The sequence below is a fragment of the Cryptomeria japonica genome, chromosome 2 (genome assembly GCF_030272615.1).
Source record: "Cryptomeria japonica chromosome 2, Sugi_1.0, whole genome shotgun sequence".
In the NCBI taxonomy this organism is placed as follows: domain Eukaryota; kingdom Viridiplantae; phylum Streptophyta; class Pinopsida; order Cupressales; family Cupressaceae; genus Cryptomeria; species Cryptomeria japonica.
In genome coordinates, this window is record NC_081406.1 from 238,196,420 (window position 1) to 238,216,991 (window position 20,572).

The window sequence follows — 20,572 nt, forward strand, 5'->3', positions numbered from 1 at the left end:
AGGTATGATCGATCGAAGAGATTCATAAATCTACTGACATGTGTGAATGCAAGATTTGATAAGATTTTAGTTTATATTTCATTTTGGTGCCTAAAATGAACAACACAAATTTCACATTTGGTTTTGGTGCCTGAAAATGAACAATACAAATCACACATATTCCTTTGAGGTTTAAAATGGACATGCTTATGCGTAAATTTCACCTTTGGATTTTGGGTTTAAAATGGATATGAGCTTATCTTATAAATAGTTTATTTCACATACTGCAATCTTAAAAGGAAAGAACATTTTTTGTGTTTGAAGTGGTCCCACCGCTAAAACACACTATCCTCTCCCCTAGCTTTTGTGGACTTGGGTGCAAGAGAAAAGTTTTAGCAACACTCATTTTTTTTCTTTTTAGTAGTGGAGGGCTATATTTTATGAGGATTTCATCACCTCACAGGGGGATCTCAAACTGAGTTGCGTTGGGGATATCGATCTTCATAGCGTATTCTTGAGCGGTGTGCTTTCGAGACACTATACAAAATACTCGACTAGATGACTATGGTGTTGAGTGAATTCGACATATATAAGATCACCAAAAGTCTTAAGTGTCTTTCCTTAGAATCCATTGTTTGAATGGACCCATCGAAAAACTATTTGTCGTGCCTGTGAAGTGTGATACCTGCAGCTGCAACACAAAACACTCAATAGATCATTACAAGCATGGTTAGAAAATAATAAGAAAACAAAGATGAACCATGACAAAGCGACCTATCGCCTCCTAAGAGATGGGAGTATGGATTTGCTCTCAGATCTGGATAAGCAATCCCAATCACTTGACTACACCTAGATGGAGGATTTGAAATGATAATGATATGCAAAGTTGAGATTGATTATGCTAGATTGATCCAAGAGACTAATTAAGCTAATGATATGCATGATTAAGCTATGATGATGATGCAATTAAGCTAGAAAATAGATTAATTAAGCTACATGATTCAATAATTATGCTAGAAAATGATCAAATTAAACTAAATCTAAGATGCAATTGCCTAAAACAACAATGCTCAAATGATATGCCTATAGTAACAATGCATAAGATGAAATGAGATGGGATCCTTTTTGCTCCAAAATGGGGGATATTTATAGGATTTCCAAGGCCAGGGGTGAGGTACAGGAATCAATGGTCAAGATTGAGTCTGGAGATATCAAGGGTAAAATTGGAGGAGGTTGGAGAAGAGGTTGGAGGAAGAGACACTTGTCATCTCTGTGGTGACAAGTGTCAAGGAGATTTTCTCATAAAAGGGCAAGTGTCCAAGAGAGGAGACATGTGGCCAAAGTGCCATGTGTCTCAAGAAGAAAACATCCACACCATAGGAGGTTAGGATAAGGAGGTTAGAATGTGCAAGATAGGATAGGGTTAGTTAAACCCAAGGTTAGGTGGAATGGGTTAGGTTAGAGGGATGGTTAGGTTAGGTGGCTAGAAGCTAGGAGGCATGTGGGTAATTTAAATTAAAAAATTCAAATAATAGGTAAAGACTAATTAATTCTCAACAACTCATAAATTGATTTGTTTTAATTAATTAGGGGATTAGAAGAATTGATTGAAGTGGGGGGAGGAGATTAATTAATTTGAATTAATTAATTAAAGGGGACTATGGAAATGAACCTATTAAATAAATCCTTAGATTTATTAATAAGTAGATGAAAGGGAAAATTTAATCAAATTGCCTAATGAATTCAATTAAATTAGGAAGGGGGATTAATTAAATAATTTCTTATTTAATTAATTATCTTCAAACCATTTTTAGGTGTATACATTTTTCCCTTCTTTGAAGCGAGGTGTGATGACGCGTTGATTCAAAGAATAATCTCATTTGGATGATGATATTAGTTTGATAGGATGCCCCAACTATTGATTGATAAATTGCGGTACGATGATGCCCCCTCGGGAGATCAATTGAGATAATTGACCTTTGGAGTGTTTGGATCTTTGCGAAATTGATATCCTGATTAATTTGATTTCTGCAACTGTGGTTGATGAAAATGCAAGTTCTATGACTAGCTTGATTGATTAGATTGATAAGATCAAGATTTGGCCTGGTTTCAGGAAGAACTTCTGGTTTCAGGAAAGATACATCTTGTATAAGACATGATAGGATGATTTAGATGTGATTTATTGATAGATTGATAAGATTTATTGGATAAAGAACTGACAATTTATTGATATCAAGTTGCAAAAAGATTTAAATATGTTGATGTTGGGTCTATTGGTAGGGATAACATAAGATTTTCGCTGGGTTGACAATATCTAGAAAGAGATGAGTCATCATTCCGATTGCATATACACTTATGATGATACCTTGATGATTCCTGTGATAAATTTAACCTTGGATAAAATAAGCATGCAGGATCCCATGCAAGAATGAAATGCAACGTGATGATTGGATCAATCACTGGGTTATTGCGTGTTGTCATCATTGAGCTTTTTAAAATTTGGGAAGTGAGTGCAAACATCAATGGTATAATTAAACCATGATGACCTGAGCATGACTTTCCTTGATTTTGATATGGCAAGTTAGCACAAGCATCGAGGTATAATTGAACTGAGATGACCTGAGTGTTGCTTGCATAAAACATGCAGTATTAACCATTTCAATATGCAAATCAGAAATGCCTTCGATGATACTTCGATGATCATGTCCTAAGACAAATTTTCACATATTAATGATTAATTTACAGACAATAGACAAGAAAAATATCATGTTTCTTCCTTGTTCCTCTAGTTAGAGACATCCTGGAGTCACTCCGAAATCATGATAGCAAAAATTAAGATAGAAAAATTGAACAATCATGTTAAAATCATTATCCAAAAGATATCATCCGTGTGCTTAGATTGACTTTGTGATAGTTTGATGTTTGATAATTTGATCTCGTGTTCAATGTTGGATATGTCTCAGTTTTCGCTTGATAAGGGTTGTCTAACTGTTGTTCTACCTGTTTGATTAAGCTCAAAATGATCAAAATTTCGCCCCTAGCTAGGTGTTGGATTTTGCCCCAAGCCTAGAAACAAATTCAATATGATATACCCATTGATCCAAACCATGGCAAGAAGCCACCTGGGATGCCTGCGTATGTACAAAGGCTTTATTATGGATATGAACAATGCTTAATGAATGCAAGTGGAAGGATGCATGAACTAATAGATGAAATTTTTATTGCACTTTTTCTCATATTTGATTTTTTTTTCTTCTTTTTCACTGTTTTTGGATTTTCTTCTTTTTCACTGTTTTTGATTTTTCTGCTTTTTCATTGTTTTTGATTTTTTTGCCTTTTCACTATTATTGATTTTTTTGCTTTTTTAGATGTAAAACTTCTTTAGATGCATGCTATTGATAGGTTCTTCGAGCTGATCTTCATCCTATGTTGATAGTTGATATGATCCTGACCCAAATACTGCTGTGACCATAAAAGGACCTAACCAGATTGGTTCAAACTTTCCTTTCTTTTCTCGATCTACCTGGTTTTGTGGATTTTCCTTTAGTACTAGTTCCCCAACTTGAAAGACTCATGGTTTTACCCTGTGATTATAACTTTGGCACATTCTTTGCTGATATACCTTTAAAAGATCAATGGCATTTTGTCTTCATTTATGGATCAATTCTAACTCCTGCAGTCTAGATACTCATTGTTCTTCATCTAGAATAAGACCTTTTAATGATACTCGTAGAGAAGGTATCTCTACTTCTATTGGCAGTATTGCTTATGATCCATACACAAGAGAGAAAGGTGTGGCACCTGTTGGTGTGTAGATACTAGTATGGTAGGTCCATAGAGTAGGGTTCAATTGAATATGCCAATCTCTTCTAGCATCATTCACTGTCTTTTTGAGGATTTTTAGAATAGTTTTGTTTGATGCTTCTGCTTGTCCATTCCCTTGTGGATAGTAGGGTGTGGAAAATCTGTGTTGGATATTGAATTTCTCACATAGCTCTTGTACATCCTGATTCTTGAATGGTCACCTCTTATCAATGATAATGGTCATGGGTATTCAATAGAGATAGATAATGTAGTTCAAGATAAATGCAACAATTTGTTTTCCTTTGATATTTGTGAGAGGTACTGCCTTAATCCATTTTGTGAAATATTCTATAGCGACAAGGATGAATTTGTGACCATTAGATGAAGGAGGATTTATCTTTCCTACTAGATCAAGACCCCATTGGAAGAAAGGCCAAGATGTTGCCAAAGCATGAAGTTCTTGTGTTGGTGCATGAATCAAATTCCCATGGATTTGACATTGTTTGTATGTTCTAGCTATCTGAAAAGAATATCGTTCCATAGTTGGCCAATAATATCCCAAGCGTATGAGTTTTTTTGAAAGGGTAAAACCACTTGAATGAGGGCCACAAATGTCATTATGGACTTCATGTAAGGCCTTCTCATATTCTTCTTGTTCAAGACATCTTAAAAGAGTATCGTCTAGACCTTGTTTAAATAGGGTATCCACGACGAGAGTATAATGGGAGGATTTGCGAATAAAGTTTCTCTTTTGATTTTTTGATAAGTTAGGAGGGAGGATATTATCTTTTAGGTATCTGTAAGTTTGGCCATAATGGGAGGAATAATGCCCAACAAGGTGACATATAGTTTGGGAATTAGGACAATTATGAGAAGGGTAAAACAACTCTTCTACCAGGAATTCATAACGCTATTGATTTTCCTATGTCTGAAGGAGAGAAGCAAGTGTAGGCATGGCATCTACTTCTTTGTTGTCATTCATTGGAATCTACTGGAAAGTTATTTCTACAAAGTATTTCTTGATATCATTAACCATATTTTTATAAGGCATCAACTTTTTATCCTTTGTTTGATAATCGTCATTGATTTGATTGATGATGAGCTAAGAGTCTCCAAAGACTTGAAGTTGTGTAATGTTCCATTCTATAGCCATTTGATACCTGTAACTAAAGGTACATATTTTTTTGTATTGTTGGTGCATGGAAAGCTTAATTTGTATGCATTTGGGATTGTATGACCTTGTGGTGTGATGAATAGAATACCTACTCCTGATCCATGTTGTGTATATGAACCATAAAAGTATAATTTCCATGTTTTTGTGGTGACCGTTAGGATATCAGCATCGAGAAATTCAATCTACAAAGGACGATTATCTTGAAGCGGTGCCTCGACTAGTTGGTCTGCAATGACTTGTCCCTTGATAGATTTTCTGTCTACATATTCAATATCAAACTCACTCAAGATCATGATCCATTTTGCTAATCATCCTGTTAATGTTGCCTTACTGAGTAAATACTTCAGAGGATCGATTTTAGCTATCAACTTGATGGAGTGAGATAATAGATAGTGTCTTAATTTTTGAAAAGCAAAAACTATCGCCAAGCATGCTTTTTCTGTTGGAGAATAGTTGATCTCGTATCCCACTAATATTCTTCTGATGTAGTAGATGGCTTGTTCTTTTTATTCATTATCCCGTTGTGCAAGAAGAACTCCTAATGATGCTTCAGTGGTTGATGCATAGAGTAATAATGGCTTTCCTGGAATTGGTGACATTAGGACAGGTGGTTGCATGAGATATTCCTTGATCTTGTTGAATGCATCCTCACATTGATGGTCCCCCTTGAAATGAACATTTTTATGTAATAGATGAGTAAATGGTTGACATTTATCTGCTAGTTGAGCAACAAATCTTCTGATTGACTAGAGTCTTCCTTGGAGTGATCTAAATTGACTTATATTTTTGGGAGATACCATTTCCATGATTGCTTTTACCTTAGCTGGATCTACTTCGATACCTCTAGCTGAAACAATGTATCCCAATAGCATGCCTAAGGTGACACCAAAGGCACATTTCTTAGGATTGAGTCGTAGCTTATATTTTTCTAACCTGTCAAAGATCTATTCTAGTATTCCTATATGGTCTTCTCAGTTGTATGATTTGGCCAAGATGTTATCCACATATTCTTCCATGAATATATGCATCATGTCATGGAATATTGTTGTCATAGCTCTTTGATATGTAGCACTTGCATTCTTTAGTCCAAAAGGCATGATGTTCCAGCAAAAAGTACCCCACGGGCATGTGAAAGTTGTCTTATCTTGATCTTTAGGTGATATTTTAATATGATTGTATCCAGAGAAACCATCTATTAGAGAAAACATGAACTGTCCAATAGTTAAATCTACAATGATGTCAATGTTAGGCAAAGGAAAGTCATCCTTTGGACATGCGTTATTAAGATCTCTGAAGTCTATGCATATTCTGATGCTTTTATCTAGTTTTGAAATAGGAACAGTGTTGGATACCCATTGAGGATATGCTGCAGGTCTGATGAATCCTACATCCAATAATTTCTTTAGTTTTTCTTTGACCAAAAGAGCTATATGTGGATGCATTTTCCTTAATTTTTGTTTGACTGGTTTGGCTCTTGGATTGTCATTTAAGTGATGCATAATAAGCTCTGGACCCAATCCTGGCATGTCTGCATATGAGTAGGCAAAATTGATTTGTTGTTGTTTGAAGAATTTCATATATTGCTGCATTTCTTGCTCTGAAAGAGAAGTTGCTAGATGGAGAATTTTTGGTTGCTTTGTTGTCCCAATGTTAACTGCCTCTGTTGGATTGATCAAAATGGATGACCTTTCTTGATAGTGTGCAGGTAAAGTGTCAAATATCCCATCTTTTGGTGCCTCGAGGAGGTTTTCAACGTTAGATTTGTCCTTTCTTTTTACTTTTTCCTGATCTAATGTTGCCAAGAAATGGTTTTCAACATTAGACCTGATATTGTTGTCTTTATTTTCCTTTTTGTGACTAGGAGATTTGGCACCCACTTGATTGGAAGATGCATTGCTGAAATTCCAGGTGAGAGTTGTTGTGGGTTCAATTGCATTAAGATATATAGATATGGCATTGTCATTTGGAATGGTATCAATGGTAGTATGTCCTTCATTTTCCCAATCAATAAGTTTAGGGTGGATTAGAGTTAGGGGGTCCTCAGGTTGAGATGTTTCAAGAGTATCAAGGGTCATGATGGATGTATCAAAGTTTTTGATATATATGTCCATGTCTAGAATGGTACCCTCATCAAAATGATCTTGCTCAAGGAGATCCTGATCATCCTCGATTAAATCCAAATCAATTGAATGTGATTCTAATTCAAGTGAACTAGTTCCTAATGTTTTCCCTACATACGCGTGAACTACATCGACTCCTACATCTTCTTCAAAGCAATTTTCTTCAGCTGATTATTTAGAGTGATAGGAATCCCATTCCCATTCATTAGAATCTATATCACTTGCAACTTGCAATCTACAGATTTGTTCATATAGTATTTGATTTGTTTCTTAATCTTTTCTTGTTATATCTTTTCTTCTTTCATATTCAACTTCTTCAGGACTAAGATTGAGTTCTATCAACTTTACTATGAGCTCTCTTTGACTTGTATTAGCTTCTTTATTGTTTTGATTGAGATTTAATGCTGCTTGGGAGGTATCATTGGTTTGTTTCTCTTGTTGATTAGGGGATTGCTTCTTTTTCCATTTCATCTTTTCTTGTGTTTGTTTCTCTACATGTGCTTCTTCTCTTTCAATTGAAAGTTGTTCTTGTCTGTTTTGGTATTCTTCTTGTTGGTGGTTAGACGATGTGTCTTCTGGTAAAGTAACTTGTCCATACCCTAAGCCTGTTTTGTCTATAGCTTGCTGAGTGTAAGGTTGGATAGGTTTTGATATACCTTCTTTTCTTTTCCCTATAGGACCTGTTCCACTGTATCCCATTTTTTTGAGAATGTTAAATCCTTTTCCATACTTTTTTGTAGGTATGCGAACATTGTTGATCTTTTGTTGAACTTCTTCATCCTTGTATAGCCACTGTAGCACATCTTTGTCTTCTATTTCCTTTGATAAGGTTCCAGCACTAACAAATGCTCCATCAAATATCAGAAGATGTTTCACAATTGGTTGTTGTTTAGAGTTTGATGGTTTTCCAATGGATTTAGGAGAAAGGGATAATTATGATATTGAATATTCTCCATTCCCCTGATCTCTTAGCTGCATTTGTTTTTCCATACTTGACAAAATTGAGGCAAATGATTTTTCTTTAGATTGTGTGTTTGAAGATGATGCCTCCTTGATATGAGGAACAATGACTTCTTGAGTTGGTTTGAGATTACTACAATACTGAAATGGATTTGAATCTGCTGAGATCAAGATTTCTTTCCCATTGTAGAGAAACATTAGGCATTGATGATATGTCGATGGAACAACTTGTATGTCATGTATCCAGGGTCTTCCCAAGAGTATGCTGTATGATAAGTCCAAGTCTAGAACTTGACATGTTGTGTCTTTTTGCAAAGGTCCCACTCTGATGGGTAACATCACAATTCCTTTAGAGGAATACTCTTCTTCATTATAGGCTTTTATGGTGATCTTTTTCCGGGGATCAACTGCATCTTCTGAATAATCTAGAGCATGAACAAGACTCAAAGAACAAATGTTTAAGCTAGCTCCTCCATCTATTAGGACACGTTTAACTCGTGTCTTATGAATCATGAATTTGATATGCAAGGGAGCATTATGGGGATGTTGCAAGGACATGTCATCTTCTTCAGTGAATGATAAGCAATGACAGGTCATGAGGTGTCCCACCATGGTTTGGAATTGATCGATATCAAGATCTTTGGACACTGTTGTATCTACTAATGCTCGTTCAAGAATTTCTTTGTGTGCAGGTAAAAGATTTAAAAGTTCTAAGATGGATATTTGGGTGGGTGTTTTCTACAATTGTTCCACTAGATTATATTGTTTTGTAGTGGATGACGTGTTTGTTGTAGGACCCAACAAAACAAATTTATCTTTACTTCTTGTGATAGCATGAGAAGGTTCTTGATTTTTCTTTTCTTTAACTACAATCACATTTACCACATTATCATATGTGTGAGAATAGTTTACCTTCACTTTGCCCTTACCATTATTTGTTGTTGATGATTCACCCTTCTCATAGTTTGGAAGCGGAGTTTTCAAAGTTGTATGACATTCGTTTGTTGTATGTCCATCCACTGTTATTACTCCATTATCAATCAAATCTTCGATGACATGTTTCAACTACTAACAATTATCTATGTGATGTCCCTTGTTTCAATGGAAATCACAATAATGGTTATCATTCCACCAAGGTGGTTTTACTTGAGGTTTGTAGTTCCTTTCCTCTAGCAAAGTAATCAATTTGTTTGCGATAAGTGTTTTTAGTGCGGATCCAAGGGGTTCACCAATGTTTGTAAATTATCTTCAAAATAAATTTTTGATAGTTGTTTTTTGGTGATAGTTGTTTTGTTGAGCCACTGCTGAGTGGTGGGATAAATTAAAAACCGGTTGCTTTGGTTTCACATTGTTGTTATCCAATATTCCATCATTGATGACATTACGATTTCTATTCCAAAACTTTGGCTTATCATTGTGGTTGTTGTTAATGTTGTTAGGAGGATGAAGTCCATCTTTGTATATATTCAACTCACCTTTCTTTATCATTGCTTCCTCCATTCTGATTCCATTATCAATCATCTTTCCGAAACTTTGATTTCCTTTCATTTTTAGATGATAACTCATTTGATCATTTAGGTTGTCAATGAATATGTCCATTTTTTCATACTCTGGCACTGTATGAGGATATCGTGAAGCTAACCATCTCCATCATTGTAAAAATATAATGAAAGGTTCTCCACTCTTTTGTTTGGAATTACATAGGTCTAGCTTTGTTACTTCATGTTGTAAGTTGTAAGAGTATCGTGAAACAAAATTATCCATCAATTCTGATAATGATTTGATTCCAGGTGGAAGTTTGGAGAACCATTCCATAACTAGTCCAATTAAGCTTTTCAAAAATAATCTCATCAAGTAGGTATCCTCATGTGCAAACTCCATACTCATTGTGCAAAATTCTCATATATGATCTTAAGGGTCAGTGCTTCCAAAATATTTTTCGTATCTAGGAGTTTCATAACCTATAGGAAATGGTATCATGTTTAGATTTCTGTCGAATGGATAAGGATAGATTTCTTGAAGTGAGTATCTTCTAACATTTCCTCTCTGCATATCTTGAATTTGTGTTTGCGGTGTTTGTATTTGTTGCATGAGAGTTGTGATAGGATTATCAACATGATTTGTTCTTGCATAACCATGATTTTGCATTCTAGGAGGATCTGGATCTCTTCTTGTATCATCTCTACCCCTTCTTGTATCTTCATTGGATTGAACGTTATTCAGAATTTCTACTTCATCCCTTTTGGGCATGTAAGTTTCCTCATTGGTTCTGGTGTTACTAGGAATTGATGTGTCATTCATTTTGAGACCAAAAATATCTTGATATTATTCATTATTAGGGGTAGGGTCACTTTTAATTTGTTCACATCAAAATCTTGGGGGAGTGTAGCACTAGGTTTTGCTAACATTAGGAAATATTTTTCTTTTTCTCCCTCCAATAATTTCTGCATAAATTTATCAAATTGGGGATCTTTTTTGATGTCTCTGACATCTTGTTCTATTATTTATCCTTCAACTTTTATTTCATCTTCGTGTTCCATGGTTCTATAATCTTAATTTTTTCCCAATGTTTCAATTTCTGTCTCTGTGATTTTTTGTCTCTGAGCTCTAGTTAAAATGGGCATACACGTGTGTTAGATATTGTACTAGGATTCGATTGTCCAAAAGTTGTTTTGATAAGTGATCAACTGTCAATGTAAATGTGATAGAGAGATATGACATGAAAAGATGGTTCAAGTGTTTAAAAGTTTGCAAGTTTTTCAATCTTCGGTTTAGGAGTGCAATGATGATGATTTTGATAAAAACCAAGTCTAATAGGAACAATATCCTACGATGTGGGACAAGGTTGTCTTGACCAAACATTGGAGTTTGGTGATAAATGATGATAGATGCTAATGAGAAACTATTTTTTGAGTGATCAATTTATCAAAGAGGGTGATAATGCACTTTGAGATATTTAGATCTTGAACTTGTTGAAGGTGAATACTTGAAAATCTTGAGGTGTTTAGCTTTAGAATCCAATTTTGACAAATGATAACTTGACCAAGAGAACAAAGAAGACAATCTAAGAACAAAATGATAGATAATAGCTATTTATGATCACTGCAAATTGACCGAGCAAATAGGACAGACCCGAAAAAGATGCACAAGAAGACAACTCTGGACCAATAGAGATAGAAATTCATATGACAGTTTAAGCAGCTTTAGATGACAATACATACATGCCCATATGACAAATTAGGAATTTCATATGACAATGCAGAAGCTCGTACGAGAATTCCCATTGAGCAAAATGATAAACCAGAGACCTCATACAACAAAAAATTCTAAACCATACGACAAACAAGAAGGCTCGTATGACAAAACACAAGCTCATATGACTCAAGATAGAACAAAGGTAAAAAATGTTGTTTGGATAGATTTTTGATCATTGAAGTTTGATGTTTTCCTTCTATTTTCCAGTTTTAGATGTCTGATTTTCTTGTTTTTGGGGTGAAGACACAACAAACACGCAATATGATAAGTGACCTCAAGCACATTACGCTACCTAAGGAAGTTGGTTGAGAGAGAAAACCTTTGCTTGCAAAATTAGGTACACACCCAATAGCTAATCAAAATACTACCACTGAGTCTCACGCAATGGATTTTCAACACCGTATTATCCTAATCCAAACACTAATGGGGGCATGATATGGCAAGTGTCTTGGGAGAGTTACTATCTCTCTTGCACAAAGATTATCACCCTTTCAGAGGTGAATCAGGTAGCTTCTAACTCAACTGGAACTAGTAAGGGATCCGTTCAGTGCATTGGGGTATAAACTCAATTAAGAGGTCTCCTAGCCTTGAAAACCAAGGTTTGATATACCCAAAGGTACAGAGGAGAGCTATTCCCGAGTACTGCTATTGACTTGATTTTCATCAAATCATGTTTATTTTATAGTGGGTTGGAGTACTTGGCGTTAGCCGTTCCCACTTGGGTCATTCCCCTCTCACCGACCTTAATGGCTTAGAGTTATTATCTCCTCGGGAGGGTAGGCCCGCTAAAGATATGCACTAATGAAAGAAAAGGATGATTCTAGATTTGTGATCACCTAGGAAAGGTGAGAGCTTACTCGCTTGTCATCAAAACACATAGTACATGATTGTTCATTTCCATTAGCAAAATCAAGTGCCCCTAGAAAACTTAAAGAAGACATAAAGTTTGATCGAGTCCTCCTAGGCAACCTGCAAAATAGATGCATTAGTAGTCATGATGTTTGGATGAAATGAAGCTTTGACAAGCATAATCTTCGACAATTGTCCTGCAAAAACTAGTTAGGCTACAGAAAAACTCACAAATAGACCAGGGTTAGCATTAGTAATAACCAAATTGAAGCATGAAAACCCTAAAATGCAAACTTCTTTGAAAACACAGAAGCAGAATTTCGTATGACACTATTTACCTGAGCGTACGAGTGTCTTTTCGTGACTGTATGAGTGCAAAATAGAGCTCGCATGAAAATTCAGTATCCTTAAAACCTCGTACGAGTTAGAAGGAATTCTCGACTGAGTGCACAAAGGAACTCATACGAGGCTAAAAAGGAAATCGTATGAGATTTTGATTTTGACCCGGTCAAAAATGAAGATTTGATGATGCTTGAGAGGCCAAAAATGAGATTTCCGGCCCCACGGTGGGTGCCAAAATGTTGTGCCTGTAAACTGTGATACCTCCAGCTGCAACACAAAACACTCAATAGATCATTACATGCATGGTTAGCAAATAATACAAAAACAAAGATGAACCATGACAAAGTGACCTATCGCCTCCTAAGAGATGCAAGTATGGATTTTCTCTCATATCTAGATAAGCAATCCTAGTGACTTTACTACACCTAGACAGAGGATATGAAATGATAATGATATGCAAAGATGAGATTGATTATGCTAGATTGATCCAAGAGACTAATTAAGCTAATGATATGCATGATTAAGCTATGATGATGATGTTGATAGTTCTGATACTTAATATAAGTACAGATCCATTAGCCAACAAGATGAGAGGGGGGGGTGAATCATACAATCTTAATCTTCCGTAAAAATATTAGATTCAACCTTGGTAACATATACTTTAGTAATATAACAATAACTATCAAACATGCAAACTTAAAAGCATATAAACATCATAAACCTCATAACACTAGATTTAACATGGAAACCCAAATAGGGAAAAACCACTATGGGATTTCGGACCCACTAAGAAATATACTCTTCTAGAGTATGCTCGGTTAAAACAAAATCCTGTTAAAGATTACAAACACATTGCTAGATGTGACTTGGTTAAGGGATTTCCCTCAGATTTGTTAGGATCTTCACCTTGTTAGAAGTGACCTTGTTAAAGGATTTCAAACACTCAATCAGAATGTCACCTTGCTAGAGGGTTTTACAAATAAGACTGTTAAGTCCACTCGCTTAAGAGATTTTCTGTCACTTTCACAAAATAACAATAATAAAAATCTATCTGCAACTTCACATCTAAAATGCTAAAGCAGATTCTTATTTGTTGAATACAATCTAGACATTGAACTAATGTTATCCATTTGTTGGGCTACTATACTCTGTTATTCAAACAGGTCTTCAAGCTTCAATGCTCGGTAATCATCATGTAGCATCCATGTGCATACACTTGCCTGCATCCATTTTTTATCAACAGTGTCCTATTTATAAATAATTAGCTAACTGCTTAATCTCCTTGATCACATTTCCCATTCAATCATAGCCATCGGATCTTCAATATTGTTCAGGTTCAATGCATCTTTCAATCTGAAAGCGTTTTACCTTGCCTAGGAAATTGCATATATTTCTTGGAACTTGTGCCAGGGTATTGCGGTTCAATCTGTGCTATAGATCTTCATGCCGACTTTCCTTTGCATAGATTCATTAACAAACTATATTTACGACATACCAATCATTTAATCAATTCCAGCTCATCAGCTTCCTTCATTAAATAATGTATGTAACCATTTAATGCATTCTGTTATAGCTCAGTTACAACTCGGTAACAACTCGGTAAATACTAAACTTCACTCAGTAGACATTTTGCCTTCATTAACTGATAGTGATAACCTTAGGGTTTACCGACTAGGTTCTTTGTTTGATAACATAGTATAGTATTAACCCTTACAATTTACAACATATGTATGATGTTAAAACAATCTAAACATCATGATTTCATCATTATCTGACTCGGTAATAGTTTCCCATTGAATACCTTATTCATCCCCTTATTCATCATATTCTTTCCTGTGTGTTTTACCGACATCTTTATATTCTTCAAATCACACTTCTCAAGATATGGCAACATCATACTGAATTAGAAAATCAATTTCTTGACATCAATGACAAAATAATAATATCAAGACAGTAAACATCCTTAATAAGTTATATCCATAATCATCAACAATCTTCTCAATGTTTGTTATAATGCTATATTGCCAACAATCTCCCCCTTTGGCATTGATGGCAAAACCAATTGATTTGACCTTGAAAGATTCAGATAGCTATGATTTTGAAATGCTGAAATGCTCTCTTGTTGTTGTCAGACTTTCTCCCCCATACATTAGTCTTCTCCTCTTTTTATTAGTCTTCTCCCCCTTTCACAATAATGCCAAAAAGTAAAGAACTAAAACATAATTTCTTCCTAAATGAAGTGAATTCCTATTGTAATGTGTCAATTCAGTCTCGATCAGAGCATTTATGTCTTCAATTCCTGTTCCCTGTATTATTTCCTATAATATTTCCTGTAACATTTAGAAAAACATCCTAAAGTGTATAATGCAACATCAACTCCTAAAAGATGTTTGATAGAGTCATCGGATTGATGCTTTCACCGAACTCGGTCAGTGAGTAGAAGATAGGGGTAGGACCCCTAACTTACTTCTGAGATATTCAAAAGTGTCCCTTGGTAGTGGATTGGTGAAGATATGTGCTATTTGTTCCTTTGTGCTAACATACTCCAACACCACTTTCTTCTCTTGAGCTTCTTCTCTAAGATAATGATATTTGATAGAGATGTGCTTTGTCTTAGAGTGCATAACAGGATTCTTTGAAATGTTAATGGCATTGGTATTGTCATAGAATATAGTTACTGGCTCGGTAACTTTCTCATTTATACCTTCCAATAGTTGTTTGATCCATGCAATGTTGGTACAATTCAATGCTGCAGCAACATATTCAGCTTCTGCTGTTGACTATGAAACACATCCTTGTTTCTTGCTAAGCTAACTCACTAGTCTTTCTCCTAAAAAGAAAGCTCCTCCACTTTTGCTTTTTCTGTCATCAATGTTGCTTGCCCAATCAGCATCAGTATAAACTTTTAAATCAAAATCATTTCCTTTCTGATATACTACGCCATAATCCTCAATGCCTTTCAAGTATCTAAAGATTCTTTTGATTGCTATCATGTGTGTTTTCATAGGATCTACAGAGAATCTTGCAACTATACCTACTGCATGTGCTATGTCTGGTCTGCTGTGAACAACATATTGTAGCTTTCCAATCATGGATCGGTAAAGTGTCTCATCAACAGATGCAGATTCATCATTCTTTGATAATTTACAGTTGGTAGTCATAGGAGTACTTACTAGTTTTGAATCCTCCATTCAAAATTTCTTCAAGATTTCCTTTATGTACTTGGATTGAGTAATGAAAATCTCATTTTTCATTTGCAATATATGTAAACTTATAAAATACTTTATCTCACCGATTAATGACTTCTCAAATTCTTTGCTCATTTCATTTCCAAAGTTCTTGCATAAAGAGTCATTTCCATAAAATATAATATCATCAACAAATATGGCTGAGATTAGTATTCCATTTTCATCATTCTTCATGTACATATTGCTGTTCTTACTTGTCCTTATAAAACCAATCTTAACCAAATAAGAGTGCAATATTTCATACCATGCTCTAGGTGCTTGTTTCAAACCATATAAAGCTTTGTTCAATTTACATTTTTGTCCTTTAGTCTTGGGATTAGTGTCCATCATTCTTCTTGATTTGATCAATCTCTTCTGTTATAGCATTTATCCAATCTTCACTGTTAAATGCCTCTTTCACTATTCTTGATTCAAATTCAAATATCAAACATGTGTTCTATCTCAGTTTGTTCCTTGTCATCACTGGATCATCCTTATCTCCTATAATCTGACCTGGTGCATGATGTCTTCTGACATACTTGGCTAATACAGGCTCAGTAGCCTTTGTATGATCTTCTTCATCACTTGGTAACTGGATATTCTCTTCATTTTCTTCAGCAGTCTTCTCGGTTGAACATAGACAAATTCATCATAGTCTTCTGGTTCCTTGGAATTTCCTTCATCATTTCTTTCTGCAAATTCATCAATTTTCACATTTGCACTTTCTACTATTTAGTTAGATGATTTGATCAGACATTTAAATGCTTTGCTTCTAGAAGAATAACCTAGAAATGTTCCTTCCTCACTCTTCTGATCAAACTTGCCATTTCTATCATCTTTGTGAACATAGCATCTACTTCCAAAGATTTTAAAATAACTTACATTGGGTTTCTTATCATACCAGATTTCATATGGTGTCTTCAAAGTACCTTTCTTCAATTGTACTCGGTTCAGGGTGTAAATTGCTGTGCTTATTGCTTCTCTCCAAAATGTTTGTGGCACCTTCTTTTCAATCATCAGTGTTCTAGCACAATCCACAATAGATCTATTTCTTCTCTCAGCTATTCCATTCTATTGTGGAGTTCTCAAAGCAGAGACTTATCTTTTAATACCATGACCATTGCAGAAGAAGTTGAATTCATCAGATGTGAACTCTCCTCCTCTATCTGATCTAAGACATTTCAGTTGCCTTCCTGTTTCATTTTCAACTCTTGCCTTGTACCATTTAAACATTTGAAAAGCTTCTGATTTATCTTTTAAAAATATTACTGATATCATCCTTGAATAGTCATCCACAAATAATATGAAATATTTATCACCATAATAACTTTGAACTTTCATAGGACCACAAAGATCAATGTGCATGAGATCTAAAATTCCCTTAGAAGTGTAAGACTTACTTGTAAAGCTTTATCTTGTCATCTTACCCATCTAGCATCCTCGGCAGATAGCATTCTCAGGTTTTTCAAGACTTGGTAGACCTCTTACTCGGTGCTTCTTGCTTATTTTGATCAGATTATCAAAATTTACATGACAAAACCTTTTATGCCATAACTAGGTATCATCTATCTTTGCATACAAACACTTGTTACGAGTTGAGTCAAGGTGAAATGTGTTACCTTTTGTTTGTGTCCCAGTAGCAGCCAACTTTCCATTCTTGTCATGAACTTTGATAATTCCTTTATGAAATTCTATTCAGTAACTTGTGTTGTTTAGCTGTGCTACACTCAACAAATTGTATTTCAAACCTCCAACCCAATAAACATCATTGCATCTTGCATTGTCAAGAAGTGTTATAGATCCTTTACCTTTCACCGAACATGGTGCATCATTACCAAATCTGACATAGCCTCCATCATAATCTTCTAATATAACAAACTTATGTTTATCTCCTGTCATATGATGTGAGCATCCACTATATATGATCCAAGAATCATTAGTGTTTATGTGAGATATTAGGGCTTTTTCTTCATACATTTGATCCATCTTTGATACCCACATAAACTACTTCCTCTGTATCAGTTTCATTTGATTTATCATCATTGAATTCCTCATTAGCTATTAAACATGTCTTTCTATCTCTTCTTCTGAAGTCTCGGTGTCCTCTGTAATGATTATTTTTTTGTCTGTCATCTTGGTAATCTCTCTTTTTAGTAGAATCTTTGTTAGAACAATTAGAAGCTATATGTCCTATCTTATGACAATTGAAACATTTCAAAGGTAGTTTTCCTTTATACTTACCTTTGCCTCTCGGTAACCTTCTGGCTAATAGTGCTTCAAACTCTTCCTACTTTTTGATTTCCTCATACAATTTGTGTACTTCTTCCATGTTCTTACCAAATCTTTCACTTGCTCCACTGTGATCTCCTTCAGAGTATTTATACTTTCTTTCATTGAAATCACTAGATTCATCAAGATGAAAATAAATAAATGCAGATTCAACTTTATTTACCGAAGATCCACTGTTATCAAAGTTACTTAACTCAAATGCATGTAGCTTACCAATAGTAGCATCTAAAGAAACTGACATATTAGGTACAAACCTCAATTCATTGATTGCAGAGACTCAAATTGCATAAGCCGCTAGAAGGGTTCTTAACAACTTACTTGTTATATCCTTTTCTTCAATAGCTCCACCCGCTCCTTTGATTTGATTGACAATCTCCTTTAGTCTTGTACTGTACTAAGTTATGTTCTCACCTTCATTCATCCTCATAGATTCAAGTTGTCCTCTTAGACTATCTACTTTTTCTCTTTGAACATGTTCATCTCCTCCATACACTAATGTGAGCTTATCCCACATTGCCTTTGCATCATTACAGCCTTCTAGATCATTAAATTCCGAGTCAGCCAATGTAGATGTTATTTCAATCATTGCTTGAATATGTTATTTCTTTGCCTTTATCTCTTCCATAGTCAATGGATAGGTGCTCGGTGTAACAAAATCATTCTCTAGATAGTATACAACATATTCTCCAACTCCTGATAGATGTAGCTTCATCCTTTTCTGCCATGTAGATAAACTTGACTTGTTCAGCTTTGGTGCATCCCTCTTATACATCTTTGGATCTTTAACTCAAGTGCCTTTAAACTTTTCTTCTAGAGTCCAAAGCTCTGATACCAATTGATAGTTCTGATACTAAATATAAGTACAGATCCATTAGCCAAAAAGATGAGAGGGGGGGGTGAATCATACAAACTTAATCTTCCATAAAAACATCAGATTCAACCTTTGTAACATATACCTTACTAATATAACAATAACTGTCAAACATGCAAACTCAAAAGCATATAAACATCATAAACCTCATAACATCAAATTTAACGTGGAAACCCAAATAGAGAAAAACCATTGTGGGATTTCAGACCCACTAAGAAATATACTCTTGTAGAGTATGCTTTGTTAAAAGAAAATCTTGTTAAAGATTACAAACACATTGCTAGATGTGACCCGGTTAAGGGATTTCCCTCAGATCTGTTAGGATCTTCACCTTGTTAGAAGTGGCCTTATTAAAGGATTTCAAACACTCAATCAAAATGTCACCTTTCTAGAGGGTTTTACAAATAATATTGTTGAGTCCGCTTGGTTAAGAGATTTTCTATCATTTTCACAAAGTAACAGTAATAAAAATCTATCTGCAACTTCACATCTTAAATGCTAAAGAAGATTCTTATTTGTTGAATACAATCTAGACATAGAACTAATCTTGTCCATCTGCTAGGCTTCTATACTCTGTTATTCAAACAGGTCTTCAAGCTTCTGTGCTTGGTAATCACCATGTAGCATCCATGTGTATACACTTGCCCGCATCCATTGTTTATCAACAGTCTCCTATTTATAAACAATTAGCTAACCCCTTAATCTCGTTGATCACATTTCCCATGATCAATCATAGTCATCAGATCTTCAATCTTGTCCAGGTTCAATGCATCTTTCGATTTGAAAGCGTTTTACCTCACCTAGGAACTTGCATATATTTCTTGGAACTTGTGCCAGGGTATTGCGGTTCAATCTGCGCTGTAGATCTTCATGCCGACTTTCCTTTGCATAGATTCATTAACAAACTATATTTACGACATACCAATCATTTAATTAGTTCCAGTTCATCAGCTTCCTTCATTAAATAGCACATGTAACCATTTAATGCATTCTGTTATAGCTCGGTTACAACTCGGTAATAACTCGGTAAATACTAAACTTCACTCGGTAGACATTCTGCCTTCATTAACCGATAGCGATAACCTTAGGGTTTACTGACTAGGTTCCTTAGGGTTTACCGATTAGGTTCTTTGTTTGATAACATAGTATAGTATTAACCTTTACAATTTACAACATATGTATGATGTTAAAACAATCTAAACATCATGATCTCATCATTGTCTGACTCAATAATAGTTTCCCATTGAATACCTTATTCATCCCCTTATTCATCATATTCTTTCCTGTGTGTTTTACCGACATCTTTATATTCTTCAAATCATACTTCTCAAGATTTGGCAACATCATACTGAATTAGAAAATCAGTTTCTTCAAATCAATGACAAAATAATAATATCAAGACAGTAAACATCCTTAATCAGTTACATCCATAATCATCAACAATCTTCTCAATGTCTGTTATAATGCTATATTGCCAACAATCTCCCCCTTTGTCATTGATGGCAAAACCAATTGATTTGACCTTAAAAGTTTTAGATTGTTGTGATTTGGAAATGCTGAAATGCTCTCTTGCTGTCATCAAACTTTCTCCCCCATACATTAGTCTTCTCCTCTTTTTATTAGTCTTCTCCCCCTTTGACAACAATGCCAAAAAGTAAAGAACTAAAACATAATTTCTTCCTATAAGAAGTGAATTCTTGCT